Here is a 12,489-nt window from a genome sequence, read left to right on the forward strand (position 1 = left end):
GTGGTACCTCTCGATAGGCGAACAGGAGGCAGGGCAGCAGGACGTCCCATCTCCTCCTCAGGGGCTCTTCCAGGCCCTTGATCATCCCCTTCAAGGTTCTGTTGAACCGCTCGACCAGTCCGTTCCCCTGGGGGTGGTAAGGGGTGGTGAATTTGTAGGTGACCCCACATTGTTGCCAGAGGGATCTCATGTACTTCGAAATAAAGTTTGTACCCCTGTCGCTCACCACTTCTCGGGGGAACCCCACCCTGGAGAAGATGCCCATCAGGGCCCGGCCCACTACTGGAGCTGTCACAGTGCGGAGTGGGATGGCCTCGGGGTATCGGGTGGCGTGGTCGACCAGTACCAGGATGAAGCGGTGTCCCAGGGCGGTTCGGGGGTCGAGGGGCCCCACGATGTCGATCCCTACTCGTTCGAACGGGGTGTGGACGGCTGGAAACGGTTGGAGGGGGGCCTTGACTCGACCCCCAGTCTTTCCGCTAGCCTGGCAGGTCTGGCAGGACCGGCAGTGGTGGTCCACGTCTCTCCGCATTCGGGGCCAATAGAAATGGGTCACAAGGCAGCTGTAGGTTTTGTCGCGCCCGAGGTGTCCGGCGAGGGGCACGTCATGCGCCAGGTTCAGGAGGAACTCTCGGAATCGGAGGGGAACCACCAACACCCGGCCGGCTCCCAGTTCGGCGACTTTCTGCTCGCTATACAACAAGTCATTGTCCCAATAGATCCAGTGGGTTCCCGTGGGGTCCCCCGAGGCCTGGGCGGCCGCTTGCTGTCGGGCCCCCTCGAGGGACGGGCAGGCCTTCTGCTCTTGCTGGAATTGTTCGCGGGTGGGGCCCCCGTCGTGGCGCCACTGGGCCAGCTCGGGGATCTCGCTGAGGGAGGCGGCCTCGTCGGGGGAAAGTTCGGATGGCCCGGCCTCATCGTCAGGCTCCTCCGTGCCGTAGGAGGGTGGCAGTTCTTGACCCGTAGGCCCGTCGGGGGCTGCAGCGGCTGGTTGGGCGGTCATGGACCGGGTGGTGGCGCAGGCCCACTCGGGCAGCCCTAGCATCCCCAGATGCTCTTGGCGCTCCACCTGGGCCCAGGGGGAGCTCTCTAGGTCGTTCCCCAGGAGGCAGTCCACTGGGGCGTCGTCGCGGACAGTTACTTTTAGGGTGCCTGACACTCCTCCCCACTCGAAGGGGATCCTGGCCATCCGGCACATGCTTTCGGTGTTGTCCGCGGTCCGGACAGGGCATAGGACATGCGGCAGGATCTGTTCGGGGGTCACCAGGTGGCAGCAGACAGCGGTCACACTGGCCCCAGTGTCCCGGAGGGCTTCGGCCCGTTGTCCATTGATGGTGACCCACTGCTGGTATTTCTGGGTGTTGCTTGGGATGGCAGCTCGGGGCACCATTTCTCGGGAGCCCAGGCATACGAGTGACATGGCAGCTGGTTCCCACTCGGGGGACCCGTTGTCGCGGTTTTCCTCCTCTTCCTCTCCTTCCCCCAGGGCTGCGGCGGCTATTGGTCGGGGAGGGGGCCCAGCGGTCCCGTTCCGTCGGTTCACGTGGCAGGCCGGGTCGCTCGCATAGTGGCCTGTCTGTTGGCAGCCGAAGCAGGTCACTGTTGGTCGGGGTCCAGGCCTGGCGATGGGGGTCCCCCTTCGGACCAGGGTCGGGGACGTGTGGTTGGCGGCTTGGCCTCGTGGCGGGCTTCTGGGAGGCCCGGCCGGGAATTCTCGACTGCGATGGGACCCCCTCCTCCGCCCCGCTGGCGAGGAGGTCCCATGGTACTCCGTTGGTAGTCTCCCACGGGGTTTCGGGGGACCCGGGTGTTGACCCATCGGTCGGCTTCGGCGGCGAGCTTCCGGGGCTCGGTCAGCTTACTGTCCAGGAGGTGTTGCCTTAGTTCGACAAAGCAGTTGTCCCAGACAATGAGGTCGAACAGTTCGTTGTACGAGGTGACCTTGCTCCCTTTTATCCACCCTTCAAAGGCCCGGCTGAAGAAGTCCACGTATTCGACCCATGTGGTACCGGGGAGCTTCTTGCAGTCCCGGAAGCGCTGCCGGTACATCTCGGCTGATAGTCCGTAGCGGGTGAGTAGGGCTTCTTTCATGTGGTCGTAGGATGTCATCACCGCGTCGGGGAGTTGCAGCAGGGTATCCCGGCCCTCGCTGAGGAACCTCCCCCATAGGCCGGCACCCCAATCCTTCCGGGGTACCCGATGGGAGGTCATGGCTACCTCGTAGGCTCGGAACCACTGCCGGATGTCGTCGTTTTTGTAGTATTCCTTGACGACATCCTTGGGGATATGAACCTTTGGCTCGGTCAGTGGCAGAGCGTCCCGGGCTCCGGGGGTGCTGGTCTCCCCCGTTTTGGATTTCAGTTCGAGTTCCTTGAGGCCCCTCTCGTGCTCAAAGGTTAGCCGTTTCTCTTCTAGTTCTCGATGCCGTTTCTTTTCTTCGATTTCCTCCTGCAGCTGTAGTTGCTCCAAGGCTAGTTTCTTCTCCGCCAGCAGGAGTTCACCGTCCAGCCGGAGTTGTGCGAGTTCCAATTCGTGTGTCCGGACCCTCTCCTGTTCTCGCATTTCTTCGTGGGATAGGCCGGCTTCCGGGATGCTTCGCCCCCCATCTGTCGGGGTTATGGTCGGTGGCAGGTTTCCGTCCCGGGCCGAGGTCCCTTCGGCTCGGGGTGGAGTGGCCTCGGATTCTGCCCAGGCTTTCAGGGCTTTCTGCATTTCTTCCTTGGTGCCCAATCCTGTGGTTGGGATCCCTTTGTCCTTGCAGAATTGTTTCAGTTCTTTGTGGGTGTATTCTTCCAGCCTTTCTGGCTGGAAGGTTGCGGCCACGGTTGCTTCTTGGCCGTTCATGGTTCCCTTTCTTTTCCGTCTGGTTAGGTAGCGGGTGCGTTACTTGCCTGTACGATTGCGTCTGGCTCGGATTCCGTCGCTGGCCACCAAATGTTGGAGGGAGGACCACCGGGGAGTCGGGGGGACCACTCCGGGGCACCTTCCTACCGCAAAGTTATAGCCGAGCGCCGCTGAGAAGCCTCCTAGGGGAGGTCCTTCTCCTGTGATCGTACTAGGTCCAGTAACACCACCACACCGGACTCCGTATCAGTTGCTTACCTCGGTACTTTATCAATGGTAGCACATTCAATATATTTACAGTGGGATCGAGTGATCCAGAAAGAGTCTCAATGTCTTTGTAGGGACAGGGTAGCGGGACAGTCTTAGTACCAGCCTGGTACGGGGAGGCTCTGCGCCAGACCTTGCGTGCTGGTCTCAAAGCAGCTCGGACGTGGAGAGCCGGGACGATGTCTGCAGGGCTCGGGTGGTAGTTCCGCTTGGGTCGAGCCGCGACACAGTCAGCAGGGCTCCGGTGGTAGGTCCGCTTCGGTCGAGCCGCGACGAGGTCAGCTGGGCTCTGATGGTAAGTTCAACAAGGTCGGGCCGCGACAGCGTCAGCAGGGCCCCAAAGGTTTGTGAAGGTCTTTAAGCACGGTGGAGCCGCGACGTAGTCAGCAGGGCTCAGAGCGTGGTTCCAGGATGAGTCTTTCTCCGTAGGGTCAGCCGCGATCCGATCAGCAGGGCTCTTGACTCCGGGATACAACTGCTGTCTTGTTGCCGGGTCGCCCCAGATATAGGTCTGGAGCCCTTTGATGTCCGGACCCTTGCGCCCGGGGGGAGGAGAGGCCGGGTTGGGAGCGGCCAGACGCCCAGCAGTAGAGGCGCCAGGCCCCAGAGAGCTGTGGGGCGATCACACCTAGGTGTGGAAGGATGGTTGGGGGTCCCATCGATACTGCCCTCCGCCGGGAGTGGGGAAGTGTTCACGTGGTATCCCCCTGGCCAGGGGTTGGCGCCTCGATGTCGGGCCTCGCTGGGACCGAGGCCGGGTGGAGCGGGGTCATGTAGGCGGGTGTGTAGAGTCACGTACAATCCAAAATGGAGGAGCCCCGAGGTGCAGGGGACCTTGTGCAGCTTAGCGAGGGGGAACAGGACCACGCCACGAGGCCGGCTCCAACACTCACACACTGGTGAGGGTACTGGTGCATGAGACCTGTACCCCTTTGGTGTCTAAGTCCATTCTTAGACATTGTAAGGGCAGTGCTGCCATTAAGAGTATATGGTGCTGAGAGTTTGTCATTACGAACTTCACAGCACCATAATGACTACACTGAAAACTAGGAAGCTTAGTATCAAAATTCTCAGCACATTAAACCCACACTGATGCCAGTATGGGATTTAATTAACAATGCACACAGAGGGCATCTTAGAGATGCCCCCTGAAAAAAGACCAGCCTCTGGTGGGTTTCCTGAATGGTACACACCAGCCTCCCACCACAAGACATGTTTCAGGACACCTAGGGTGAGAGCCTTCGCTCCCTGAGCCCAGAAACAAAGCCTTTCCTGGGCGGAGGTGTTCACACCTCCCCGAGGCCAGGAAGAGCCATCTGTGGCTTCAAAGGCCTTGCAGCCTATGTAATGCGACCCCCAGCCTCTCCTGCTACCAGGAGCAGGCCCCCTTTCTGTCTCCCCAGGCAGCAAAAAAATAGCCAGCTCAGAAGGTGTGCCCATCTCTGCCAACTCCACCCCTCAGGTGGGGGAGGCGAGGTGAAGATCTCTCTTCAGTGCTCACCATCTTGCGGATGGCAGGCACCCCCCAATCAGGATTAGAGATTGTGCGCACTCCCCCACATGGGCTGAGCACACCCAGGGTGTTGTCACCCTAAGTTCAGTGGCCTATTGGCTACTGACCTAGAGACCCCTAAAACGCCCCCTAAATACAGTATTTAGGGGGAAGCCCTGAACCAAGAAGGCAGATTACCGCAACATAAGAAGAAAAAGGATGAAAGAAGACGCCCAGCAGAGGAGACTGCAGAGAACAACTGACTTGGCCCCAGCCCTACCATCTGTCTGCAGTTTTACGGAGATCCTGTGCCAAAAATCGTCTTGTCCTGCAGCCAGCCACTTCCAGAACCCCTGGGAGGACTGACTGCCTTCAACAAAGACTGGCTCTCATGTGAACAGCAGCTCTGTTCAAAAGAAACTCCGAAAACAGATTCTGAGCCTGCTGAGGACAAATAAACCAGATGCCTCGAACTACCACTGCACCCGTCGCTTTGGGCCCGAATTCGAGTGGCCTACCGGTCCCAGCGAGGTCCCCCAGCGCTCCAGAATCTGAGTCCACCATGGGTTGACCCCTCTAGGACTCCCTGACGTCGCCTGCAGCCTCTGCACGGAGACACCCCCCCAACCCTGAGTGGCCCGGTTAGGTGAAATCCGATTTCAAATTACACCCCTGCATCCAGCCGCCCTGTACCCTGGAGAAAAGAACCTGAGGTGCACCTACGTCCCCGAGCCCTCCAACGTACCTGCCCAGCTGTTGGTTCCTCCCGGAAGTCTTCCTGGTCCAAGCCTGCAGCTAAAAACCAAAACCGAAAAAACTTTTTTGAAAGCAACAGGGCACCCAAAGCCAAAACAGCACTCTGCACCCGGCTGCCCCAGCACCGTTGAGGGTGGACCTCTTGAGCTGGCTTGTTTCTCCATTTGCCCTGAGCTAAAGTCCAGGAGCTTTGCTCCCATAGCCAAGTGGCCTGCTCGTCAGCAGCCACCAACAGGAGGCCCCCTATCCCCCATTGGATAACATTGGTCCTCAACACTCTGCACCCGGCCGCCCTAGTGTCGCTGAGGTTGGAACAAGAGTGCATCCCTGACCCTGGGGAACCCCTGAGTCTACCTCCAGAACCTCAAATCCCACTACCAAATAGTTACCTCAAAACCGATAACACCATTTTTCTCCATAGGATAACATTGACTGTTTTTCTGTGAAACGTTTCTGTGTGGAGTTTGAAAACCTAAAGAAATTCTTTAAAATTGTACCGATTAACAAAAACGATTTTACTTACCTGTTGGCAGGAGATGTCCCAGTGTTGTATCAAGGTATACTACACTGTGTAAGAAAATAAATCTCAAAAGTAACTTACCTGTAAACACTATTTTCCTCCATACGATAACATTGAATGTTTTTCTTGGAAAGGTTTCTAAGTGTGGAGTTTGAAAACTTAAAGAAATTCTTTAAAATTACATTGTTTAACAAAAACGATTTTACTTACCTGTTTGCAGGAAATGTCCCAGAGTAGTATCCAGGCATACAACTCTGAGTGAGAAAAGTAATCCAAAAATCAACTTGAAATGAAATGAAAAGGGGTTTTATTAAGCGCGACTGCTGCCCTTAGGCGTCCAAGCGCTAATAGAAAGGATAGTGCCTTGAGGAGAGCAGCTAGGGGGAGTTAGTTGCTGAAGAGGAACGTTTTAAGCTCCTTGCGAAAGGATGACAGATTAGGGTTCGATCTGAGGTGTAAGGGGAGGGAGTTCCACAGCTTAGCGGCGTTGAGCGTAAAGGACCTTCCTCCTGCTCTTGACCTCTTGATCCGGGGGGCTACCGCTAGGAATGCGTGGGTGGATCGGAGTTGTTTGCCGGGGAAGTAGGGGGAGAGCAGGCAGTGGTTGATTTTGGGGCCGGTTCTCCAGAAGGCTTGGTGGGATATGCACATGGCTTTAAATTTTATTCTCTCCCTGACAGGGAGCCAGTGTAGGGTCCTCAGCCCGGGCACCACTGATACTCTGCGTGGAATCTGCAGCAGCGTGCGTGCAGCGCAGTTCTGGGTCCGCTGAAGTTTTTGCAGCACGTATTCCGGCGCCCCTAAGTAAAGGGCATTGTTGAAATCAAGTCGGGATTGGATAAGGCCTTTGTCACGGGGACAGCGGGGAATACAACCTCGTAGGGGGTGACTGGTGGAAACCTCCCGAATTGACCGGCCCTCTGCTTTGTGTCCCTCAGGACGATCCATGGACCGCATCGTTTACAGAACCGTATAAGGAGGAAACCTGTACCTTTAACTGGGAAGCCGTTCCCGATAGCACCGCCCTCTATTCTAACGTGGGCAGCCAGCAGCCAATAAGAGTCAGGGAGGCGAGAACCAGGACGTGCGACGACACCGGAGAGAAGAGAGAGAGGGAGAGCGACGTTGAGCCAGAGTTCCAGCAAGAAAACGAGCGAAGCAAACAGCCTACGAGGAGCAGAAACCCCACGGAGGACGGGAAGTCGGAGGCGGGAGGACTCCGCAACCACGCTCCGCCGAGCCACGCCCACGGAGGAGCGTGGCTATCCCAGGTACGGGATCGTTTCTCGGGCTGGGTCGGTAGGCGGGAGACGGGAGGGCGCCACTAGACACCGACGCTCGCCGCCTTGTACATACTTGCATTCCCCTCCCTTTATTCACTTCACCCCCGCTCACGAATGGTCGCCTGGGTCACCTCTGCACCAGTGTGTTTCCCTCACTCCCGAACCCTCAAAACAAGCGTAAAGTGGACGTGTAAACTAATCCTCGCTTTTCTCTTTGTTTGGCATGGCCCCGGAGTTTCCTCGTCAAAGCTGTAAAACCTGAGAAACGAGACGAGCTTCAACCCGCCGTGATCAAGACCCCGGCTCCTGAAACCGGACAGTCCTCTACTGGGAAAGGCAAAACAACAGCCCTGAGTTGGATTACCATTAAAACCCCTCTATATACGCTCCTTCTGTAGCGTCCTCATTTCAACCCGCTTACAGCCTTGTAAGACAATTTGTTTGGATTCAAAGGGCAGGAGTGGCAGGATTTTTTTCAGCATCCTGATGATCCCAAAACTGGTTGCAGATGTTTTTGTAGCTTGGGAGTTGAGGGTTAAGGATTTGTCCAGCCAGACCCCTAAACTTTTGATATTGTCTTTCGGAGTTGGGGGTATGCCTAAGGTGATGGGCCACAGGCGGTCAATGGTGGACAGAGCTGGAGGGCCGAGCAACATGAGCTCGGTTTTATCGCCGTTGAGTTTAAGAGAGGATGCCGTCATCCATCTCCTGACCTCTTCCATACAGGTCGTTAGGTTGACCTGTGCCGGCTCACTGTTCTTCTGTGCGAGGGAGTCCACTAGCTGAGTATCGTCCGCATATGTGATGATCTTAATGCCATATGGACGGACGATCTCAGCCAGCGGCCTCATGTACACGTTGAACAGTGTGGGGCTTAGTGATGAGCCTTGCGGTACCCCACAGTCCAATGGTTTGCTTGTGGAGATGACATCTCTGTCAAAGACTTGGAAGGTCCTTTCGCTCAAGAAGGATCCTAGCCAGGCCAGAGCGTCTCCTGACACTCCTAGATCGAGAAGTCGGCACAGCAAAGTTTTGTGACATACCGTGTCAAACGCGGCGCTCAGATCGAGGAGGATGACTGCCACTGACCCCCCTCGATCCAGGATCCGCCTGGTTTCTTCTGTCACGGCCAGCAGAGCCGTTTCCGTCCCATGTTTGGGGCGGAACCCTGTCTGTGAGGCATCGAGTAGATGGTTAGATTCGAGAAACCTTGTGAGATGGAGGTTTATGTGTCTCTCCAGGATCTTGCTCACCCAAGGCAGAAGGGAGATGGGGCGGTAGTTGTTATAGTTATTGGGGTCTAGGTTGGGCTTTTTCAGGAGTGCTCGCACCATAGCTTGCTTCCAAGTTGGTGGCACACTTCCTTTTATCAGGGAGTTGTTAAGCAGCTCAATGAGAGTCGGAAGAATAACTTTACTGGCGGCGGTCATAGTGCGGGGTGGGGTTGGGGCATTTGGGGAACCTGACTTTACCTGTAGTATCAAGGGTTCTAGTGATTCTAGGTCCACTAGGGGGAAGTGATCCAGAGCTATTCGCGGGTGGCACTCCGCCCCAGTAGGGAGCTGAGCTTCAACCATGGGGGGTTCCAAGGTTGGGGCTGCAAATGTTACATAAATTGTGTTTATTTTCTGATAAAAGAATTCCGCTAGGTCATTGCAGCGCGCGATGGGGTTGTCATTTAGGACTACGGGAGGGGGCAGCTTGGTGAGGCTTTTTACTATTTGATAAATCTCTCTCAGTTTAGATCTGGCCTTCATAATTTTTACACTAAAATAGGAGGACTGTGCCGTTTTTATTTCAGTTTTATAGGCTCTGATGGCTTCCCTATACATGGCTTTGTCTGCGGTGGCATACCCCAGAAGCCACTTCCTCTCTAATTTCCTGCAGAGTCGTTTTTTGTCACTCTGAGTTCATCTGAGTACCAAGGGGCTGTTTCCCGAGGTCTCTTTAAAGTGATTTTGCGAGTGGGGAGTATGGAGTCAATGGACTTCCGGATCCAATTGTCAAATTCCCTGCTGTCTGACGAGGGATTCTGGGAAAATGAGGGTCTTGAGGCTGCCAGGGACCTAGTCCACTGTTCTAGTGGGAGCCTGGACCAGTTTCTCATTTTTCGTGGGAGGGGAGTGCAGGATACAGGTTTATATAAAGACCAGTTGAGAGGGATAAGAAAGTGATTGGACCATGGGAGAGGAGTGATGGGGCCTACCCTGAGGTTGTTGCAGTTGCAGTTGCTGAATACAGGGTCCAGCAAATATCCTTTATTATGCATGGGGGCTCGGACTAGTTGCTCCAGTTGCACTGCGGCCAGGCTCGTGGTAAGATCATTTGCTGTGTTATCTGAGCTATTGTCAAAATGAATGTTAAGATCGCCCAACAAGGTAAGGTTGGAGGGGGACAAAGCTAGTTCTGCTACTTGGGAGGGTAGAGTTGTATGAAATTGGTTCAGTGGGCCTGGAGGGCGATAGACAAGTGTTCCTGTGAAGCTGTCATTAAGGGTGAGCTTAAGGGAAAAAGACATGCTTTCGCAGTCTGGGATGGGGTCCGAGATGCAGTGGCACTGATATAGGGATTTGTAAATAATTGCAAGTCCTCCGCCTTTCCCCTGTGTGCGGTCCCTGCGTGAGATTTGATAACCGGGGGGGAGCGCGTGTATCAGGTCCGGCTCGGAATCGGGGTTAAGCCAGGTTTCGGTTAGAAAGACTGCGTCTGGCGTTAGTTCATTTATCATTAAAGAGATTTCCGTGCTATGCTTTGGAAGGGATCTGCAGTTTAGAAGAAGCATAGTGTAATTCTGTAGATCATTTTTCTGCTGGGAGGTGTTAAGCCTAGTGTTACAGTTTGGGCAGCAGGAGGGCAGGTCCAGAGGATGGTGGGGATGACAACAGCTGATTACATGGTATTTTACTGAAAATCCCATTCAAGTCTATGTACTGTATTTACAAATCAGTGCATTTCTCAGAAACAATACTGTGAGTCAAATCAAAGTACATTTAGGTGCCGATTCCGATCCTGTAAATCCGCGTACGAACCGTCGGACGGAGCGTTTTCTCCGTCCGACTCGTACCCGGGAAAAACACCTTACAAACCCGCAAGTACGATTCGTACAGAAACACCATTTCCGTACGAATCGTAAAAAACACCGACCGGCTAAAATATACCCACAGTTCGGATCCGGGACACCGCGTACGCGACATTCGCACGGAGTCAGGCAGCGTTTTACGGATCAGCAAGTACTAATCGTACCCACAGCACTTCGCACGGCAAAATTTTTACGGGACCCAAAAAGTGCCGGAAAAGCTAAGTACGCCGCGACGCGCGACGAAAAGGGGGCCCGGTACGCACCGTACCCCCATCCCTACATGTCCGCACTGTACCCACAGCCCCCCCATGTACGCACCGTACCCCAGCACCCATACATGTACGCGCCGTACACCCAGCCCCCCGTATGTACGCGCCGTACCCCCAGCCCCCCCGTATGTTCGGTGCGGACCCCTACTCCCCCCCGTAGGTACGGAGCGTACCCCCACCCCACCCCATAGGTACGGAGCGTACCCCCACCCCCGTATGTACAGTGCGGACCCCCGCCCCACCCCGTAGGTGCGGAGCGTACCCCCACCCCCGTGAGGAGAAAGTTATCTGCTGCAAGTATGTGGGAAGCAATGATTTCAACCAGGAAGTTGCTGAAGTTAGTTTTGGGGCCTGATGGTCTATAAACAAGGGCGCCTATCCACGATCCTTTTTTTTGTGTCTCGAGTCTAAAGATACAGAGTTCGGCCCAGTCAGAGGCAAGACATTCCAGTGTGCTGACCTTAACTGTTGCTCCAAAAGCTATCGCTAGCCCACCCCCTCTTTTCTTAGTCCTGTCTTGTCTAAGTAGTTTGTATTCAGGTGGGAGGGCCAGTGCAATGTCTGGAAGTGCTATGGGGTGAAGCCAAGTTTCTGTAATAATACAAAATATCTGGTTTCTCTGAGTCTAACAGACTCCAAATCTCTAGCGTGTGTTTGGGTATTGAACCTGCGTTAAAATATAGTCCTTGTAATTGTTTGTATGACTCCACTAAGTTCCCATCTTCGGGGCTGATGAAGGATGGCCTTTGGGGAGGTATATTATTACAGTTTTTGAATTTAACTAAGATTTCTTTGTGGAGTGTGAGCTTCTCCAGGTGGGCATAGCAAAGAGGGTTGTTGGACATGCTGTTACTGTTTAGCTGTAGAAGTTCACTATTTGAATATCAGAGTATATACATGTTTGGGGAAAAATGAGGTGACCTGCAGATGAGGGAAAAACAGAGCAGGGGTCCTGGCGGCTGGCGGAAGTCAGGTGCGGACGGGCTTCTGTGCCATTTCCTGTCCTAAAAAGGCAAAGGAAAGAGGAAGTGGACTGAAGGAACGGCTAGAGCGCTGACTTGCCGCGAGTGTACTGCTCCACTTCCTGTTACGAGACACTCGATCCCTCCGCTCAATCGGCACAAGCTGCGGCGGAACAGGGACGGGGAGTACAGATAAACACAGAGGAAAGTGAGGGCGATAAAACAAGGTAAGGCCAGGAAGAAAAAAAGAAGGAGTAAAAAGATAAAACACTAAATTCGCTAAAACTGCATTACATTTGGCATAAGGCAATCAGGGTAAAAAATGAAACAGTTTTACGCCATGTAGGAGAACGTTCTGGTAAAATGTCCGTGACGCGAGGTAGTGCTCCGTCCTCTGTCCCCCACTACACTCTTCTCCAGTATGGGGATAGTTGCGTTCCTGAATGCAGTAAGGGACCCGTCCCCCACCCCCCGTTCTTTAGCACAGAGCTTTCCAAACTCTGTGTCGGGACACAGTACTGTGTCGCCTGCCATGTGTGGGTGTGTCGCGCAATGATGCATAGCTGCCAAGGTTTCAGATTGCCATCATGGTTCCCTCTACAACCTCATGGTTCCCTCTACAACCTCATGGTTCCCTCTACAACCTCAAAGGATTCCACAGCATTCAGTAAATACTTCACAGGAGCCTCTGAAGTGCGGCTGTTGGTGATGCTGCTGCGCTTCCAAATGCATTTCTAAAGACGTGTTTTTCATCTTTAGAAATGCTAATGGGGGACATTTAAATACCTACAGGGCTGTCATTAAACTGCAGGAGACAATTCCCAGAGCTTTCTCTGCAGCCCGAGTCCCGTTTGCCAAGTCCACAGACTTCTTGCTCCTCCACCTTTTGTTTTCTCCTTCTCAGTCTGGCTGTGGTGCCACACGTGCTTGTCTGAGGCGTTACCAGTCGGTATGCTGGTTGGTTGGATTTCAGCAGCCTCTGCTATTTTTGCTGGCCATTCACCTCTACAGTACTTG

Source organism: Triturus cristatus, chromosome 6, assembly GCF_964204655.1.
Source record: "Triturus cristatus chromosome 6, aTriCri1.1, whole genome shotgun sequence".
Classification (NCBI taxonomy): domain Eukaryota; kingdom Metazoa; phylum Chordata; class Amphibia; order Caudata; family Salamandridae; genus Triturus; species Triturus cristatus.